Source organism: Heterocephalus glaber, unplaced genomic scaffold, assembly GCF_053883595.1.
Source record: "Heterocephalus glaber isolate CG9 unplaced genomic scaffold, H.glaber_assembly_v1.0 deba00001004, whole genome shotgun sequence".
NCBI lineage: Eukaryota > Metazoa > Chordata > Mammalia > Rodentia > Bathyergidae > Heterocephalus > Heterocephalus glaber.
This window is the reverse complement of record NW_028258179.1, coordinates 5,368,199-5,388,771: the sequence shown is the minus strand read 5'-3', so window position 1 is coordinate 5,388,771 and position 20,573 is coordinate 5,368,199. Positions and strand designations below refer to the sequence as shown.

At 44.5% G+C, this 20,573-nt stretch overlaps 1 protein-coding gene across 17 annotated transcripts in view; it reads right to left on the bottom strand.

Moving 5' to 3' along the window:
- Gigyf2 (GRB10 interacting GYF protein 2) overlaps positions 1-7,629 on the bottom strand; it is a 147,188-nt gene extending 139,559 nt beyond the window's left edge. For 10 of the 17 annotated variants that reach the window (XM_087209411.1, XM_087209415.1, XM_087209416.1 and 7 more), the window contains exon 1: positions 7,489-7,629. The gene's annotated coding sequence lies outside the window, so the exon portion shown is untranslated. Of the gene's footprint in view, positions 1-2,979; positions 3,043-4,251; positions 4,271-7,236 lie in introns of those variants that run through there. The other 7 variants (XM_087209412.1, XM_021247094.2, XM_087209418.1 and 4 more) reach the window with 5 other exon arrangements.
- Positions 7,630-20,573: the final 12,944 nt, after the last annotated feature.

Below are 20,573 nucleotides of genomic sequence, written 5' to 3'. Positions count from 1 at the left end.
GCTATGTGCTGCCTTGGGGGTGAGGCGGATGATTGACAGTACTAGAGTCTGAATCTTAGGGTCTTCACAGACATACATCCCCAGTCTTTTTTAATTTTTAATTTTTTTTTTGGTACCAGGGATCGAACTCGGGTCCTTGCGCTTGCACAGCAGGCGGCAAAACCACTGAGCTAAATCCCTGGGCCCCTAGTCCTTTTTTATTTTGAAAAATGGTCTCCCACTAAACTGCCCAGGCTTGGCTCCCAATTATCAATCCTCCTGCCTCAGCCTCCCAGAGTGCTGGGATTGAAGGTACAGTATGTGCCACCCTGGCTGGTTGGTATGGTCATCAACTAGATTCCCTCATATTAGCATATCTAAGTAGTGCTACCATGAGACTGAAAAGTACATATTTTTAACAAAAGTCCTAAATGATTCTGACAAATCACAGGGCTTCTAAGCAATAAGTTTTCATTCAACTACATTATAGCCAGGTGTAGCGATCCCAGTACTTTAGAGGCTGAGGCAGGAGGATCACCCTAAGTTTGAGGCTAGCCTGGACTACAGCGAGACAATGTCTCAAAAAACAAACAAAACTACAGCATAGCTGGACAAGGTGGCACACAGCTGTAATCTCAGCTACTCCTGAGATTGAACCAATACTACAACCAAGGCCAGCCTTGGCAATTTAGCAAAACTCTGTCTCAAACATTAAATAGGGCTCAGATGTAGTTCAATGGTGGGCGCTTGCCTAGCATGTCCAAGGCCCTGGGTTCAATCCCAAATGCTGGGGTGGGGTAGGGGGTAGGGCTTTGGTATTATCCTTTAAGGATATCCTTTAGTATCTAATAGAAACATGACAGCAGCCATTACAGCAAAATTGCATCCTATGCAAATAATCACTGAACCCCCGGATATCTGACCTCTGTCAAAATGTCCAAGAATCAAAGCTCCAGGTGTGCTTTCAGTTACAAAATATCCACCTTTAATGCTGTGTTGAGAACCTTAAAAAGCCACAAGATGGCAATTTTCAAGTGACAAGGAATGGAGTGAAGGACCATAGCTTCAACTGGTTTCTTAACTAAAATCAAATGATGCTTTAAATGCTATCAAAAAACTAATCAAAAATTAAAGCTGACAACTTTATTAACAGTAAGAAATCAACTTGAGGAAGCCACTTCCACTTCTGATTTAATTCTAAAAAAAAAAAAAAAAAAAAGAAAGTGTTGCCAGGCATGGTGGTGCACACCTGTAATCCCAGTATTTGAGGCTGGTAGGTGGATCTCAAGTTCAAGGCCAGCCTAGGCCACACTAATTTGAGGTGAGTCTGAACTCACAGTGAGACTCTCTCAAAAAACAAAACAAAATGAAAAGAAATGAAAGTAGCTATGTTGTGATGTCCAAAAGATCATCCAACTACAACTCTTGGACTCCACATTTTTTTTAAGAGCAAAAGGAAAAGGGGAGTGATCTAAATAATAAGACAAATTCTATGGGCCAAACCCAAGAGAACAAGCTCCAGGGTATCCCCCGTTATGATTAAGTTCAAGTTAATGAAGCCCTCCCTGTAGTCCACAAGAAAACATAAAATTGTATTCCTTAACGAAGTAGGAAAATATGCAATACTTTGAAAATATTTTTATCAAACTAAAGTCAAACTGGGTGTTGTGGCACACCCTATACTCCCAGCAATATGGGAGGCAGAGGCTGGTGCAGTAATGGCAAATCTTTTTGTGCTTTCAATGATACAAACCACCTACTGCTATAGGCTCACCACCACTGGGCATGAGGATGGCAAATTCAAACCCAGCCTAGGCAACTTAGTGATTTAGTGAGACCTTGTCTCAAAATTTAAAACAAAAAAAGGGCAGGGAATGTAGCTCAGTATGAAGGTGCTGGTTCAAACCCCATATGGGAAAAAGTTACAGTAGTTTGGTTACCTATGGAAATATTCTATTTTTCAAATCTCTCCCCTCCTCTCCCAACATCACACAAAATTATGGGCAATTCAACAATAGTATCTTAAAAAAAAAAAAAAAAAAAAGTATCTTTTACATTCCTACGTAATTATGGGTTCCATCCCCAGCACCACTAACGAAAGATCAGGGTAAGGTAAGCTTAAACATGAAATTTAAATTTCCCTTATATTTTTAAAACAACATGATTCCTGGGCCAGGGATTTTAGCTCAGTGGTGCTGCGCCTGCCTGGCAAGTGCAAGGCCCTGAATTCAATTGCCAGTACCAAAAAAAAAGAAGAAAAAAAAAAAGATATAATTCCTCAGGGCATTAAAAATGAATGGACCCAGCTGGGGATTTAGCTCAGTGGTTTCACTGCTTGCTGAGCAAGCGGAAGGACCCAAGTTCGATCTGGTACCAAAAAAAAAAAGTACCAAAAAAAAAAAAAACCTCAAAAATGAATGGACCCTTGGATTCCTATAAAAGATGAAGCTTGGGCCAGGGATTTTAGCTCAGTGGTTCCAGCGCCTGTCGCGCAAGCGCAAGGTCCCAAGTTCGATCCCCTGTACCATAAATAAATAAATAAATAAATAAATAAATAAATAAAAGATGAAGCTTATCAGAATAATAAATAATGAAAACAATTATTCAAATTGCCCTCTTTGCTTTTCTCTCTAGGTCCTACAGGTTTATAGTTTGTATCTTACAATTTAGCATTTAAGTATGTATTATGTTGCATAACCCATTTGTTACTATCTTCCCTCCTATATAAATTGTAAATGCTCTGACAAAAAATAAAGGGCCAGGAATGTAGCTCAGCAGCACAGCACCTGCCTAGCAAGCGTGAGTCCCTGAGCTCAATTCCAAGTACCAAAATAACTAAATAAATAAAAAATAATAATAAAAATGAATGGAAACCCTAGGTCTTTATTACCATAAAATACTAGTGAAGGAAAAACTAAAGTGGGTTCCTCAAATTTTACAATGACCAACAAATCTTAAGGTCTATTCAAATTGTTGAAGGAAAATGGACATTTAACTTGCCTCTAAGATACCCGGATTAACACCAACATAGGCTGTAGATTCAACCTAATGAGACTGGTCCCGCTATAGAACAAAAAAGAAAGTACGGAAAATTTAATCAGCAGGGGCTAATAGAGAACTGCAAACAATGTCAGTTTTTGAAAACGGCACAAATCAAAGATACTTGAGAAGTTCAAAGAATAGTAGTAATCTTGTCACCCAAAGACATCCTTCCAGACAGTAATCACTATCAATAGTGTCATCTTCCAGCACAAAGATCAGCAAAAGAGAATAGATGTACGGAGTATTAAAATGCAGAGTCACGAGAACAAATGAACTGGTATGATGTCAAAAATACTGTAATTTAGAAAAGTTGTTTCAAAAATTCAACAAAGGAACAAGAGGAAAAATGCAATTAATTAAAACACTATCTCATTACTACCATCACTATGTCACCTTTCAGCCAAGCAGCCTCATTCACCACCTGATCTTTTAATTCCTATCTTTGCATGGTTTTGAGGCAAGACTACCACAAAGTATTTTTATATAGACAATTCATTAGCAAAAACACTTCAAAAAATATTAAATTCCTCAAGTGAACTGACATGAAAGAGGACCCTTATGGAAGGTCATTTTAAGAACATGGATAAAAGCAGTAGCCAGGTGTGGTAGCACACTCCTGTAATCCCAGAACTTGGGCTGCTGAGTCAGGATTGCCACAAGTTTAAGGCCAGTCTGGACTACATACCAAGATCCAGTCTCCCACCCAAACCAAAAAAAAAAAATTGGGCTGAGGATTTAGCTTAGTGGTTTTGCCACCTGCTGCCCAAGCGCAAGGACCCAAATTCGATCCCCGGTACCAAAAAAATAAAGTAAAATAAAATAAAACAAAAAAATAAAAAGAGACTGGGGATATAGCTCAGTGTAAAGGTCCTGGGTTCAATTCCCCAGTACCAAAATAATGAAGAAGAGGAGGATGAAATAAACTACATGGAAATTTTAAAAAAATTTTCCCTGGTCTATTAAATATCAGATTTACTTGAGAACTAATCTTTAAGGTAAAAGTGGAAGAAAAACTCAGCAGAAAAAGTTCTACACATGTACAATGCTAACCTTCTGAGGCATATAAAACTGACATGGACAATATATAATTTTCTTTTTTTTTTGTTTGGTACCAGGGATCGAACTCAGGTCCTTGCGCTTGCACAGCAGGCGGTGAACCCACCGAGCTAAATCCCCAGCCCAATAATGCATAATTTAAAGAAATTCTTAGCCAGATGTGGTGGCACACACCTGTAATCCCAGTACTCTGGAAGGCTGAGGCAGGAGGATTGCCACAAGTTCGAAGCCAGTCTGAGATACATAGAATTCCAAAAAAACAAAAAAATTATTTACTAACCAGTTAAGGAAATAACCTGAGTTAATGCATTGATTCCACATACAGTCCTTAATCATTTGTCTAAATTTCAAAGATAATTCATTTCCCTGTATTTTCAAATTATTTTAAAATTTCCAAAGAGCCCCTTCTTAGCCATTCCTTTTTGAAAAATACTTCCGGGCAGTCTAATATCAATTTTGTTTTTTCGGCCGGGGATTTAGCTCAGTGGTTCTGCCGCCTGCCTCGCAAGCGCAAGGACCCGAGTTCGATCCCCGGTAGCAAACAAAACAAAACAAAACAACAATTTTGTTTTTTCGCTATGTAGTTCAGGCTGGCCTCCAACTCATAGGCTGGCCTCCTGCCTCAGTCTCCTCAGTGCTGAGTGCTGGGATTGCAGGCATGAAACACCATGGCTTGTCAATCTTATTTAAAAACACACTTTTGGGCCCGGGATTTAGCTCAGTGGTTCTGGTGCCTGCCTCACAAGTGCAAGGCCCCAAGTTTGATCCCCGGTACCAAAAAAAAAAAAAAAACACCTAAAAACATACTTTTGAGAAAGATAATTCATTACAATATTCTGAAATATATAAGCATCCTGAATTTCTCCAAATGGGATGGAGGATACTAACCCAAATCTCCAAAATCTGACTTTATTTCCTGAACATCATAAGAGAAGAGGGAAGAAAAAAAAAAGAGAAAAGGTAAGATTCCAGGATAGTGAGTAATCCACCTCATCTTCATACCAGAGGTTGGTACTCTTCCTACTAGCCACCTTCTCACTCCTGTCTCTACCTAGGCTAGCCTCAGAACTTTTCTCAGAGCACCCTTGATGGCTCCCATTTCTGTTGTTTTTGCAGTCTAGGGACTGGACCCAAGGCCTTGTGCTTGCTAGGTAAGCACTCTACCACTGAGCTACAATCCCTTAAAATCATATTTTGAAAGAGGGTCTTACCAAGGATGGCCTTGAACTTGTTATCGCTCTGCCTCAGCCTTTTGAATAGGTGCAAGTAACTGGGATTACAGGCATGTTTCACTATACCTGGCTCCACCTCAGTTTTTTACTTCAGGGTCTTTGCCCTTGCCATCTCCTAGCTTGGACCACTCCTCCTCCTTTACTGGTTAGGTCTTTCCTCAAACATCAGCTTACTCATAAAGCCTTCTCAGGGGTCTCAAAGTCAACCCCCTCCTCAACCCCTTAGTATCTTCTATCTCCATTTCATTTTCCCCATGTCAGTTACCACTTTACAGATGGTCCTGGACTTGGAATGGTTCATCTTGGGACCTTTTTACTATGGTCCAAAGCAGTATGTGTCCTGTACTATCAATAAGTAGTATTATTCTTTGGCAATGCGCGAACAGCTCCCAGTCACGCGCCCACGAGGGAGAACTGAGACTCTACTATGAACCGCGTTGCTAAATTGTGATGTGCAGTAGATTAGGTATATTACATTTTTCAGCTTACAATAGGTTTATGGATATGTAGCGCCATCATTAAGTTGAGGAGCATTGTATATTTTACCTAAGTATTTATTTGTCTAGAAATGAGCTCCAAAAGGAGGAAAATTATCTGTTCTCCCTGCACCCAACAGTGTAGTAACTAGTCAAAATTTGTCAAATAGATGAATAAAGGGAAACACAATTCCTTCTGCCTACCTAGACTCTAAAGTATCAAGTATAAAAAAGGGTGTGAAACTCCTTTCCTTTCTAGTGAATCAGTACCATCACCAGTGTATTCCTGTGTTAAATGTCAAAGTATCTCGAGAAATTTTTCCAGATATAGGCCACTTTTAAATTTTTTTCTAAAGTCCTCTCTTGATGTCAAAATCTGATGTAAAAGAAATGTACATATTCCAGTTTAAGCAATCCAAAAGCTGCTGCACTAACTGGTAAAACATAAAAACATCAATGAACGAAAGTCTTTATGTTCTAACCAAAAATGGACAAACTCTAAGGCCAGAGCTGCAAATATTAGAAAAGTGAAAGTTAATGTACAGAAAGGATGACAACAAATTTTTCTCTTTTTGTGGTACCAGGGATCGAACTCAGGACCTTGCATTTTCGAGGCAGGTGGTGGAACCACTGAGCTAAATCCCCGGCCCTACAAATTTTTGTTTCTAATCTAGGAAAATCATTAGATTCTAAAAAATACTACATAAGGAAAAAAATCTGCCTTGAATACAACAGTGGGAACCAAAACTGCCTATACAAGATATACAGCACTGGGAGAGGTTCTAGTCCCTTGCTTTCTTGGGAGTTATACTGGAATACTTACGTTTCTTAGAGAGATTAGATGTGTTTAAAGTGCTTTGACTTCAGAAAAACTGAGGGTGGGTAGGTGGGAGGGGGATTACTGAATAAATGCAAAGCAACCTTATAGCTTCCCAAACACGGTCACACAACATGCTTTCATCCCCTCCTGCCCTGCTCATTTGATTTATATTTCTGCCACAAAATTGAAGTGTTCAGAGTGCTTAGTGGGAAACTGCTTACACTGAAAACTACTGCCCGTCTCAGCTTGATGTGCATGTTCGGGGCCCCAAAGCTGCCACGATCTCTACTTTCCCAGCCTCAGTCAGCCCCAGGCGCCGATCATGGTTCTACCTGGCCTCGGGCCTGGGCCAGATCCCGTCCTCTCGCCCTGGACGCAGCCTCCCCCATCCGGATGCTCCGGGGGAAGGCAGAGCGCACCTCTCCGGGGCAGCTGTGGGAAGGGGGCCGGCGGGAGCAGCTGTCCAGGCGCAGCAGCTGTTCCCGGGCACCCCGAGGCCGGGCGGCCAGCCCGGAGCGAAAGGCGAGCCCCTGGCCTGACACCGCGCGCCCCACCGCCCTCCTCCCTTCCTCGGCTCCCCGGGTGCCGTCATGGGCCCCAGCGGAGAGGGCTCCCGACGGCAGAGACACACCTGGCCCGCCGTGCGCGGCGCCCTGGAGGAGGCTCGCTCCAGCCCCGCACCTGACCTGTCGCTCGCCTGACGCCCCCAGCCGGCCGCGGCCGCTGCCAGAACGGCCTGTCGGAGCCCATGCGGCCGGGCCAGGTCGGGCTGTAGCGGAGGAACACGAGTACAGGAGAGAGGCCCAGGTTGCCTAGGGTGCAGGGGCAGGGTCGGGGCGCGGAGCGGGCCCGGGCAGAGGAGCGAGACGGAGTCGCTGGTTACCTGCGGTCCGGGACAGGGAGTCTCTCAGAACCCAAGTCAGTCCTCAGCCTCAACAACACAAGATGGCCGACACGTCGTCACGCTCGTCACGTGACAACGCACGCTTGGCCACGCCCCGACCACGCCTCGCTCCTCCAGCCCCCTCTCCAACTCCCACGACCTCCTTCCTTTCCGCTGCCTCCCCGCCCGTCTACGCGGACACGCCCCTGTCCGAGACCCGGATGGAAGCCTGGAAGAGGGCGGGGCAGCGCAGCACGCAGGCGCTTACTGAAAGTCTTGGCCTTAGGTTTTGGCTTGCCCTTGGGTAGGGTTGGTGTCCAGAGCTGGACCCGGGCTAGGGACCCTGTGACTCACTGTCCTGCACACCCAATCCACGGCCCGTTTGCAATTCAAAAATCTCCAAGACACCAAAGACCTGACATTCCAAGCTAGGACATTTCCGTAGCTTTTCAACCAACCTTTCCTGCTAGTTTGTCACCATAAAGCTAAAAAAAGCTACAAAGCTGAAATTCAAAGTAGTTTCCCTTCTGATACAACTGAGAATTCATTCTGGAGTGTTGGAATGTGACAGCTGGGAGGACTTTATAGCTCCACATCCCTCCTTCTACATCCGGGCCTACAACCCTTTACATAAAGTACCTCCGTTTTAGAGTTGCCAGAGAGCTACAGGACACCCAGCAATGTTTGGGACCTGCTTACACTGAGAAATTGTTTTTTGTTTTTCTGAAAGTCAGACTTAACGTGGTGTCTAGAATTTTTATTGGCTAAATCTAGTAACCCATTTTCAGGTCATCTCGTTCTCTTGCCCATCAATGTCTTTCTACAGGATCCTCCTCATCAACTTTTTTTTAATCAAATATCAAAAACTCCAATTCCCCCTCTACCTCCCTGCCTCTCTGTTCCCTTTCACAGCCAAACCAAACCAGAGTTGTTTATGCTCACTTTCTCGATTTCCACCTCTCCATGGGCTCATGAGCTGCTCCAATGTGGCCTGAACTTACCTGTCTGCCTATGGTTTGCCTTAAGGATGCTGCAGCCTACAAGATGATAACTAGAGATTTTCAATTCTCATCTTGCTCTAGCGTTTCCCTCTTTTTTTTTTTTTGCGTTTCCCTCTTTAACATGATTCACCACTTACTGCTTTCTGAATTACTTGGCTCCCTTGACCTTTATGCCCTTCTTGCTCAAAGTGGCCCAGGAGAATCAGCATCACCTGCAAGCTTGTTAGAACTGGAGCTTCACAACCCCATTCTGCTGAACTCTACCCTGTCATCCATGCCAGACCCACCTTGCTCTTCTTCCTTGTTCAGGGCCCCCAGACATGCTGTTCCCTTTTAGCCTTTGCACTTATTCCCTCTTGTTATGATGCCATTCCAAGCATTTCCCCCTCTCCTCCCGCCTGCCTGATCAGTTTCTTTAATCCCTTCCATAAGACCAAAGTTAATCTCTTCTACTGTAATTTTTAAGGAAAAAAAATACTTGTTATGTGCCAACCACCTCATTAAGTGCTTTATTTGCATTCCCTTTCATAACCCATGTGACAGTCTAGGAAGCCACCCAGCCTCACCTTCTCTAAATCTTAACCAAGACCTTCAAGCTGGGTGGGCTTGTAAGAGACCAGATAATGAGGACTGAGGCCTAATTGATCTTCTCTGTGAGTACGGAGGAGAAAAACAACAGGCTGTGCCTTCTTTGCCAACATGTAGGCATTCGAGCACGTTGCAAGTCCTTGAGAAGAGTAAACACCTGCCATAGTTAACAGGAAGCAGATGAATCTATTACCCTGATTGCTTGCTCCCGTGACTAAGTGAATAAAAGCAAGGTGGACCAGAAGCTCAGGGCTCCTGTCCATTAGAGGCAGAGAGCCCTCTGACCCCTCATTCCAAATTAACTCTGTGTCTTCATCTTTCATCCTCGTTCATCCTCCAGTCAGGAGCATACTCATAGGCTGGCCTCCTACAAGGCCTGATAGGGGCTGATTGCCAAGTCCCTGTCCCTAATCAGCCTGCCATTGACGCCTCACTAAGGTGATGTCACCTGTACATTGTGTTGACTTTTTTAATGAAGGCATCATTTATGCATAGTAAAATTTAGCATTTTTAGTGTATGGTTCTGCAACTTTTTTTTTAAATATCACATGGTTTCCATTTATTTATTTATTTATTTATTTATTTATTTATTTATTTATTTATTTGAGACAGGGTCTCACTGTATAGTTCAGACTAGCTTTGAACTCACTATGTAGTCCAGGCTAGCCTGGAATTCTCAGCAATTCTCCTTTCTCAGCCTCTGGAGCGCTGAGATCACAGGCATGCACCACCACGCCCAGCAGTTCTGCAACTTTTGACAAATCTCTACAGGTAACCAGCACCAAAATCAAGGTACAGAACACCCACAGAGGTTCCCCCAGTGACCCTTGGAAGTCAGCCTGTACTCCCCCTCCCCAGCCCTTGCAACCACCGCCAGGAGTCTGTCCTAGTTTTACCTTATGATGTCACATAAATAGAACAATAAAGGCTCCAGACTGTTGAGACTCACTCCTTTCACTTAGCACAATGCATGCTACATCCATATTGTGTGTTTTGTACTTTTTTGTTGCTTACTAGTATTTCATTGTGTGTGTACAAGCACACATGTGCACATGATATTATTCATTTTCACATTCCTCAAGTGAGGGGCATTAATTTCTTTCTAATCTCACATTCAGGCATGTATGTGAACATAGGTTTAGTTTTTGTTTTTGTTTTTGCCCTGTTCACAGTGCTAGCAATTGAACCCAGGGCCTCACACATGCTAGGCAAGGACTCTACCACTGAGCTATATCCCCGACCTTTTTTATTTTTTGTTTTGAGATACAGTCTCATTAAATTGCCCAGGTTGGCTTCGAACATTTTTTTTTTTTTTTTTTGGCACCAGGGATCAAACTCGGGACCTCAAAATTTCGAGGCAGGCGGCAAAACCACTGAGCAAAATCCCAGGCACCAGCTTTGAACTTTTGACCCTCTCAGCTCAGCTTCCTGAGTTGCTGGGATGACAGGTATGCACTGCCGAGACCAGCTTCAAACCTAGGTTTTTATTTCATTTGGCTAAACTTGTAGGAAAGGATTTGTGGTTATAAAGCTGCTTGTTTATCAGAAACTGCCAAACTGTTTTTTTCAGAGTGCCGTGATTATTATTTTAGCCCTAAACCATAAACTTCCAGACAGCAGGGACCAAATCTAAGGGATGATGATGATGATGATGATCAAAGCTGACAAAGATCCCATGCCTTTAACCATTGTACGCACTATGTTATTCAGTTGTGCACCCTTAGCTGCTGGCATTGTACTGGCACATTGTAAATGCTCAACAAAAATCTACAGAATTCAAGTAAATTCTCCAGGATGATTCCTTTTCTCCTTTTAGTCACACTCTCCTATGTTTCACCAAATAGTTGTTTTTAAATAACAGTGGATGGATGTCTATGTAAATAGGGAAGGGTGGAGCAAGGTGAAGGGCGCACAGGTAATGGGGAAAAAATAAGAATCAAGATTCATCATGTATGAGTACAAACACCCAATGATAAATGTAAACATATTGTATACCTAAAATGTACCAATAAAAGAACTTAATAAAAAAGAATGAGGTCAAAATAAAGACATTTTTAGAAACAGAAAAAAATAAGCAAGTTTACCACGAGTAGATTACAAATTGTCAAGAAACTGTACCCTAAAGTTATTTCACTTGGAAGCCTGAGATATTAGAAAGAATGAAGAGCAAAGAAAATTGGAAGCATTTTTCATAAATGTAAATGAATAATGAGCATATTAAAATACAATGAACTTAAAAGTAAAAAATATAATAATAATAACAGTAGATGAATGTGTGCTCTCACTAGGGATAATAACAAAGTTTCAGCTTTGTTGTATCATTGATAGACACGGAGACATTGAGAAGAATAGATTATTTGGGAATGGAAGTGGGAACAACAAGTTTAATTTGAAATGAGGTTAGTTTGTAAGTATTTCAGGCTCAACACTTGTCACAGATTTTTCTAAAGATGACAATCTCTTCCACTCAACATGCTCTTCCAGAACCTTCCCTGCTCTTTGGAGAGTTGAATTCCCTTCCCCTTGGGCCCTTATAACCAATAGAAGTGGGCAGAAGTAAACTACTGGCTCCCAAGGTGAGATGAGAAGTGACACAGCTTCCACCTGGCACCATGAAACAGTCTCTTTTGAAACAAAGCGCCTCTTCTAAGTCCAGGTGTCCTGAGGCTGCCTGAAGCCCCATCACAAAGAGAGCCCCATATGTAGCTGCCACGTCATCAGCCACAATTAGAGTCCTAGTGTCAACAACCAGACACCTGAGGGAAAATTCCACCCGATGACATCAGCCCCATCATGTCCCAAGGTGTCCTGAAGCTGGGACAAGCATCCTCCCTGTGCCTTGTCTAAATTCCTCATGCATGAGCATAAATAAAATAAGCCACTAAATTTTAGAGCAATTTGTTTAAACCAATGGTGACTGGAAGAAACATCAATGTTATGAACTGAATTGTGCCTCACAAAAAGACAGGTTGGAGGGCTGGAGATTTAGCTCAGTGGTGCCACGCTTGCCTTGCAAGCCCAAGGTCCTGTGTTCGATCCCAGGTACCAGAAAAAAAAGCAAAAAGACAGGTTGGTACCCTAGCCCCAAGTACTTAGAATGTGACCTAATTTAGAGATAGGTCTTCCAAGAGGTAATCAAGAAAAATGAGGTCAACTCGGGGATCTCTGAGCCAATATGGCTGGTGTGCTTATGAAAGTTGGAACATGTGGACATAAACACACACAGGAGAATGTCACGGGAGGATGAAGATGGGGCTGACATTCTACAGCCGAGATTACTAACAGCAGTGAGAAGTCCGGGACGGCAGAGAACACATTCTCCCTCACATTCTCAGGAAGAACTACCCCTGGCCACTCATTGCACGAGGACTGCGAAACTCCAGAACTGAAATAATAAATTTTTCTTTTAAGACACCAGTTTGTAGCACTTTGTTATGGCAGCCAGGCAAATGAAAAGCAATCATCCCAAAGGAGGAGAAGACTGTGGCGCTGGAAGAGATCAGAGGGGGCGTGTGATGGTTTAGATGGAGGACGTCATCAAGAGTTTCATCCACTCATGTGCAGAGCATTGGGAAGGTTACTGAATTATGGGGGCTCACAGCTGACTTCCTGTTAAGAGGTGGGGTCAGTTCACTGAGGGCGTGGCCCAGAAGAGTTTATCTCCCTCTTGACCCCTCCCTTGCTCTCTGTTTCCTGTCTGCTGTGACCAGAGCAGCTCCTCTCCACCATACTCATCCCCAGGCCTTTTCTGGCTTGGACAAGCTGACTATGGACTGAATCCCCTGAAATCATGAGTCAAAATAAACCTCTCCTCCTTTCAGTTGTGGGTGTTGGGGATTTGTCCCAGTGACAAAGAAAAGAAGCCCAGGTACAAGCGAAAGACCTGAGAATCATCCATAGAGATGTCTGAAATCCTAGGGAATCATCCCTATGCACCAACAGCAGACAAGGGACGAAAGGAGCTCAGACAGGCTCTTGGGAGGCAAAGGTGTTGCTTGTGGACAAAGGTGAGTTCCAGCTAGACACATGGATGCATGTCTATAATTCTTGTTATCCCAGCTACTCAGGAGGCTGAGACAGGATTGTAAATTCAAGCCCACCCTTGCTATGCCCACATAGCAAGACCCTGTCTCAACATAAGATAAAAGGGGCTAGGGATGTGGGTCAGTGGCAAAGCACATGTGCAAGCCCCTGGGTTCAGTCCCCAGTACTACAAAACAGAAAGCACTTTCAGACAGAACTGGGCTAGAAGCAGGAACCAGTCTCAGAGCAGGAGGAAGAGCCCGGCTGCAGTGCCAGATCTGCAGAAGCAGCCAGGAGGATGTGGCTGGTGACATGGCCATGTGCTTGGTGTCCAGTGACAGCCAGCAGGCAAGGAGAACAGAGGATGGAGAAGTGTGGAAGTGGGGAGCAAGGAGGATGGCAGAGCGAGTGTGGAGGGCACTCAGCTCCACTCCCAAGGGTTCATCTGTTGAAAGTTTGGTGCCCAGTGTGGTGATGTTAAGAGGTGGTGGTCTCTTTAGGAGGTGGCGCTTAGCTGGGCATGGTGGTGCACCCCTGGAATCCCTGCACTCTGCGAGGTTGAAGCAAGAGAATGACAAGTTTGAGCCTAGCCTGACCGATGTAGCAACTTAGTGAAACACTGTCTCAAAAGTACAAGCTCTCCCTGTGCAATCCAAGCTGGCCTTGGACACTGTAGCCCAGGCTGGCCTTGGACACACTATGTAGTCCAGGCTGGCCTTAAACTCATTGTGACCCTCCTGCCTCAGCTTCCCAAGTGCTAGGATTACTGGCCTGTGCCACTTCGCCTGGCTAGAGTGAGTTGCTTTAAAAGCCCCTACACACACTCCCTCTCACAGGCACTCTCACCCCAGTGCCATCACTAAGATGTGACACAGCCATGGGGCCCTTCTGTTCTCTTTGAACTTTCAGGCTCCAAAACTGCAAGTTTCATAACCTGTTTTCTATCTAACACGTTCAGCCACGGATATCTCATTACAGTCATGGAAAGAAGACTAGCACCGAGGAAGGTCGGGCTCAAGACTGGAGACCAAAGGGAAAAAACGGGGCAGAATGTGGCCCATGATCTCAGATAAGGAAAAAAAAAAAAAGAAGAAAAAAATCGCAAACAAGAGAGTGCCACAAACATCAAGAGAGGGCACACAGATGGTAACTGTGGAAATAAATCCACTCTCATGTTTGAAAAACTGGTTTCATTGTAAAAGTACTTGTGGGTTTTTTTCACAGTAAAACATTTATGGGCACATTTTAGGCATGCATGGTAATAGTACTCATCACAGGAAACTGGCACCTATCCATGATAATCCGCCTCTTTTTTCTCACTCCCCCCCAACCCCCTCCTCTCCCTGTGTACAGAAGCTTTGTTTCCACTTTTTCCTTCTATTTTCACTTTTTTTCTCATCCCTTCCTTTCTTTCGTCCTCCCCCATCCCTCGTTCCCCTTCTTATTTGAACATTTTCTTCCCATTTCCCAACATCTACTGTACCATTTAGTCCTTATTTCTCTTTTTTTGTTTTGTTTTTTGGTACCGGGGATCAAACTCAGGATCTTGCGCTTGTGAGGCAGGCTGAACTAAATCCCTGGCCCTAGTCCTTATTTCTACTTCTGGTTTCTCACACCAGAGAAACAATGCAGTGTTTAAACGTGTGTCTGACATTTCACTTAAGAGTATGCCCTCAAGGTGCATCCATTTGGCTAGGAATATCTAAAGCTCATCCTTCTTTATGGCAGAGAAGTACTCCATTGTATTAAAAAAAAAAAAAAACCACCGCCAGGGATTTAGCTTAGTGGTTCCACCGTCTGCCTCGCAAGCACAAGGACCCAAGTTCGATCCCTGGTACCAAAAACAAAACAAACCGAAAAACAAAAAAACCCACATCTTCTTTATTCATTCATCTGTTGATGGGCATTTCAGCTGTTTCCAAGATTTAGCTATTACAAACTGTGCCTCTATGAACGTGTGTGCATTGCTATGGTAGGATGCTTTTAATTCTTTCAGGAAGATACCAAAAAGGGGAATAGCTGGGTCATATGAAACCTCTAGTTTTAATTTTTTGAGGAATCTCCACACTGATTTCCACAGTGGTTGCACCAGCCTACGCTCCCACCAACAATGGAGCAGGGTTCCTTTCTCCCCACAGCCCCGCCAGCATTTGTTATTGGTTGATTTCATGATAGCAGCCATTCTTTCTGGGGTGAGATGGAATCTCAGAGTTGTTTTCATTTGCATTTCTTGAATGTCCAATGATATTAAATATTTTTTCATATGTTTATTTGCTATTTCTGTTTCTTCATCTGAGAAATAGTTATCATTTCTAATACTCATTTTTGGACTGGGTCTTTGAATTTGGGAAGTCTGAATTTTTTGAGTTCTTTATATATTCTAGATAGTAGTCCTAGGGCTGGGGATGTAGCTCAGTGGCACCAACCTGCCTGGCAAGCACAAGGTCCTGAGTTTGATCCCCGGTACCAGGGGGAAAAAAAAAAAAAGATTCACTTCTTAGGTAGTAGTTCTCTGTCTGATAAATAGCTGGTAAAAAATTTTTCCCACATTGTGAGTTGTCTCTTCATTCTGTTGGTAGTTTCCCTTGCTGTGCAAAAGCTTTTTAGTAAGATGAAGTCCCAGTTGTTGATTCTTTGTGATATTTCCTGTGCAATCAGGGTTTTGTTCGTAAAGTCTTTGCCTATACCAATGTCTTCGAGAGTCCTATCTAGTCAATCTTCCAGAAGATTTACTGTTTCTGTTTTAATAGAGCTTTGATCCATTTTGATTTTAGGTTAGTGCATAGTGAAAGATATGGGTCTAATTTAAATCTTTGGCATGTGGAAAGCCAGTTTCCCCAGCACCGTTTATTAAAGAGGTTATCTGTCTTCCAGTAAAGGTGTTTGGCTCCTTTGTCAAAAATAAGGTGGCTAAGTGTATCTGGAGTTGTTTCTGCATCCTCTAATCTGTTCCATTGATCTTCAGGTCTTTTTTTTCCCCCAGTACCATGCTGTTTTTATCACAGTAGCTTTGTAGTATAATTTCAAGTCAGGGATTGGGATGCCCCCTGCCTTGCCCTTGTTGCCCAGAATTGCCTTTGCTATTCTAGGTCTCTTCTGGTTCCAAATGAATTTTAGGCTCGTTTTTTCTAATTCTGAGATATGCTATTGGAATTTTTTATTGGAATTGCATTGACTCTGAATAACAATTTTGGAAGTATGGCCATTTTCACTATATTTGTTCTTCCTACCCAAGAACAAGGGACGTCTTTCCATTTTCTGATATCCTCTTTGATCTCCATTTTTGGGGTACTGTAGTTTTCATTGTAGAGGTCTTTTACTTCATTAGATCGAATCCTAGGTATTTCTCTTTTTTTAGATGCTATTGTGAAAGGTGTTATAGTACTTGTGTATTTTTAACTCTTTTCTATTCCCAACCTCTGGGTGTAAATTATTTTCTTTTAAAACTTGGACATATGTAATCAGAGCACTAGGGAAGCTGAGGCAAAAGGATCTCAAGTTCAAAACCAGCCTGGACCACACAGCAAACTTGGTTACAACAAAATAAAACAAAACATCCTTAACATTGAATAAAGGTCTCTTTTGACGTAGTGGCCCATGCTGCATCCCAGAATGTTGCCCGCCTTCCCCTGTGTCCTTTGTGTATTGAGGGTTTTGTGTTTGTGCCTTCCCAGAGGATCCCATCCATCCTTCAGTGTTCTCACTTTCTTTGTGGTTGCAGATTCCTTTCTCTCTTTTTTTAACTATTATGAAGATTAGTGATGGTAAATCTGGGCATGGAGGTAAATCCCAGCCCTCTGGAGGATCAACGCAGGATCAAGGCCAGCCTCACAGTGAGTTCAAGGCCAGCCTGAACTGCAAAGGGAGGCCCTACCTCAAAAAACAAAAAATAGGGGGCCGGGGATTTAGCTCAGTGGTTCCAGCGCCTGCCTCACAAGTGCAAGGACCTGAGTTCGATCCCCGGTACCAAAAAAAAAAAATAGGGCCAGGGATTTAGCTCAGTGGTTCCGCTCCCTGCCTCACAAGTGAAAGGTCTGTAGTTCTATCCCCCCCACACCTCCATACCAAAAAACAAAACAAACAAAAACAAAACAAAGAACACACAAACCAACAAAAGGTAGAATTGGTAGTAGTTGTCATGGCAGTATAACAATATGTCTTTATGGCTTTAAAATGTTGAGCATTCAAGCTGGTTGTGGTGGTTGTCTATAATCCCAGCATTCAGGAGGCTGAGGCAAGAGGATCGCTGTGAATTCCAGGGCTACATAGTGAGTTCAAAGTCAGCCTGAAAGGCCTACAAAGCAAGACCCTGTCTCAAAAAACCAATCCAAACCAAACAAAACAAAAAGTTGAAAGTTCAAAAACATACTGTAGGACCGGGGGGTTTAGCTCAGTGGTTTCGCTGCCTGCTTCGAAAGCGCAAGGACCAGAGTTCAATCTCCAGTACCCAAAAAACATAAATACAATTTAAAAAACATATACTGTAAAGGAAAATATTTAAATTCTCCCCAGCAGCTGGTGGCACATGCCTGTAATCCTAACACTCAGGAGGCTGAGGCAGGAAGATTGCCGCAAATTCAAGGCCAGCCTGGGCTACATAGCAAGACCCTGTCTCAAAAAACAAACAAAAGATAGGCCCCGGGGATTTAGCTCAATAGTTTTGCCACCTGCTGTGCAAGCACAAGGATCTGAGTTTGATCCCCGGTACCAAAAAAAAAAAAAGCAAAAGAGAATCGAGATCAAGACCAGAGCCTGCCTCCCTTTATAGAAGACAAAAATCCAGATGCTGCCCCCTACCCACGGCATGTGATGGGGTCCAGCTGGGACACAGCATCTGGAGTGAATGACGGCAAATTGGACAACAGAGCTCTGGGCCGTCAGGGCAGTGGCACCGTCCCTGGCTGGTGCCCAGCACATGTTCTTGACTGCTGTCCCAGCCGCCTGGCTCCTGCCTGTTTCCTTAGCTTGGCCCCAGCCCCCTACTCTTCCATGTCCTACTCAGTCAATTCCTTTCCCACCTAAACCAACCTGGCGTGGGTTTCTGTGGCTTGCAGTGACAAACCATGACGGACTCCCCGGCGGTCACATCCAACATGGTGCCCGGCGACTCTCACCTCTAGAGGTGTGCCTGCGTGTGATCAGAACTCCATCTGGAAGGCCATCATGGCTTGCACGTCCTTCTCTCTCTTGTGCCACTCATGCACTGGGCGAAAGCAGCAGCTGTGTTGAGGGGACACCGAAGCAGCCTCAACTTGCAAATTACATGAGTTCGTCAACTGGGAAGTAGGTTCGCCAGGCCAGGCCAAGCACTCAGACCGCTGCTGCCCCCACTGGCATTTTAACTGAGAGAGGCCCAGAGCCAGACCCACACAGGAAGTGGCTTCTGAACTCCACACTGTCAGAAATTGTGCGAGATAGCTGGGCATGGTGTCACATGCCTGTAATCCCAGCACTTGGGAGGCTGAGGCAGGAGAATGGAAAGTTCTAGGCCAGGCTAGTCCACATAGCCAGTTCAAATTCAGCCTGGACTACATAGTGAAACCCTGTTTTAAAATAACAAAAACAAGCTGGGAATGGTAGCGTATGCGCATATCTGTAATCTCAGCACTCAGGAGGCTGAGCCAGGAGGATCACAAGTTCAAGGCCATCCTCAGCTAGTGAGTTCAAGGCCAGCCTGAACTACACAGTGAGATCCTGTCTCAAACAAACAAAAAGGTGGAGTTTAAGGGCACTGCATAGAGAAGGAAGAAACGTTTTCCTGATGGGACCCCTGTGTTCGTTTCTCCGTGGAGCATTGTGATGAGAGGAAGGCTGGCCCTCGTTGGGGGCAGTCCTGCCGTTGTGGTGCCCGATGCTGTGAGGTCCTCACCAGGGCAGGTGACACCAGCGCTGAGTCCTCTAGAACTGTGAGCTGCATGGACCTCTCTGCTCTACGGAGTCACCAGCTGCAGGGGTTTTGTCACAGAGACACCGGATGGGATCCTGCCTTGGCTACCTGTGTGCTCCAGAAGGCTGGCGCATCCTTGTGAACCCCATGTGCCAGGGCTGCCTGTTCCATGCCAGGCAGCATGCCAGGCTTACAGTGGCAGGTAGGGTGGAGTCCAAACCAGGAGGCAGAGCAGAGCAGGATCCTGTGTGATGTGTGAGGAGAGCACCCTCCTAGCCCGGAAGCAGTGAGGGCTTGAGGAAGGTGCTCTCTGAACCAAGCCACCCCCAAGGAGAGGGAGGGGAGCAGGGGACACCTGTACAGTTGAGGACTGTGTGACACTTTCCAGGAACCATTTTGGCTTGCATAGACCTGGGCTGCACAGTTCCAAGGGACAGAGGAAGGAAGGAAGGAAGGGCAAGAAACACACAAGGTGAACCAGGCCAGATTCTAACCATGGAAATCAGAAATGGAAGGGGAGGCATTAGAAACAGATTTGTATCTTCTAAACATTGTTCCAGCTTTACCAGGTGTGGTGTCACAAGCTGATAGTCCCAGCACTCAGGAGGCTGAGGCAGGAGGACTGCTGTGAGTTCAAGGCCAGCGTGGGCTCCATAGAGACCCTGCCTCAAAAACAAAACAAAATGAACAAAAGATTATTATAGCTTCAAGGTGGACAATCAGGGTGAATCTGGGTAGAGAAGCACTGCAGAGACGCAGGAAAGGACCCATGAAGGGCTGAGCTGTGTGGTCTTGGGGATAGGAGGTGAGCATCAGGCAGGCAGCAACTCCTGCAGGACGTCATGATCAAGATGTGACCAAGAGCCACCAAAGACCTTCCGTCCTGAGGTCTTGCTGGTTACCTGGTCCTGTTTGTGTCCTAAATCCTTCTGATTTGCTATCGTTTGCAGTCAAGAGTTTTAGCTCTTGCCCGGCTTGTTTGTGCAGAGAGAAATGTTTCAAGTAGCTGCACGCTGGAGGTTGAGCCAAGGCCTTGTGCACTTGAGGGAATGCTCTGCCACTGAGCTGCATCCTCAACTTCCAGGTTTGTTTGTTTGTTTGTTTGTTTGTTTATTTGAGACAGGGTCTCGCTTTGTAGTTCAGGCTGTCTTTGAACTCACTATGGAGCCCAGGCTGGCCTCAAACTCATGGCGATCCTCCTGCCTCAGCTTCCTGAGTGTTGGGATTGCACGCATGCACCACCACACCCGGCCTCTATTTTATTTATTTAGTTTCAGTTTTTTGAGGCAGGGTCCTCCTGTGTAGTCCACCCTGGCCTTGAATTCACTGTGTAGCCCAAGCTGGCTTTGAACTCAAGGTGATGTCTTGCCTCTGCCTCCTGAGTACTGGGATCACAGGTGTTCGCCATCTGGCTCCATGCCCTGTGTGTAAATCTGAAGAGCCAGAATTGCTGCATAGTACTTCATGAACCTCTAGTCCTTTTCTCTCCTCTGGTGAGGACGATATGGAACAGAAAAAATGTAACTCCCAACCTGCTAGATGTCAGACACACTGAGTTCATGCCCCCCGCTCCCCCCCAAAAGAAT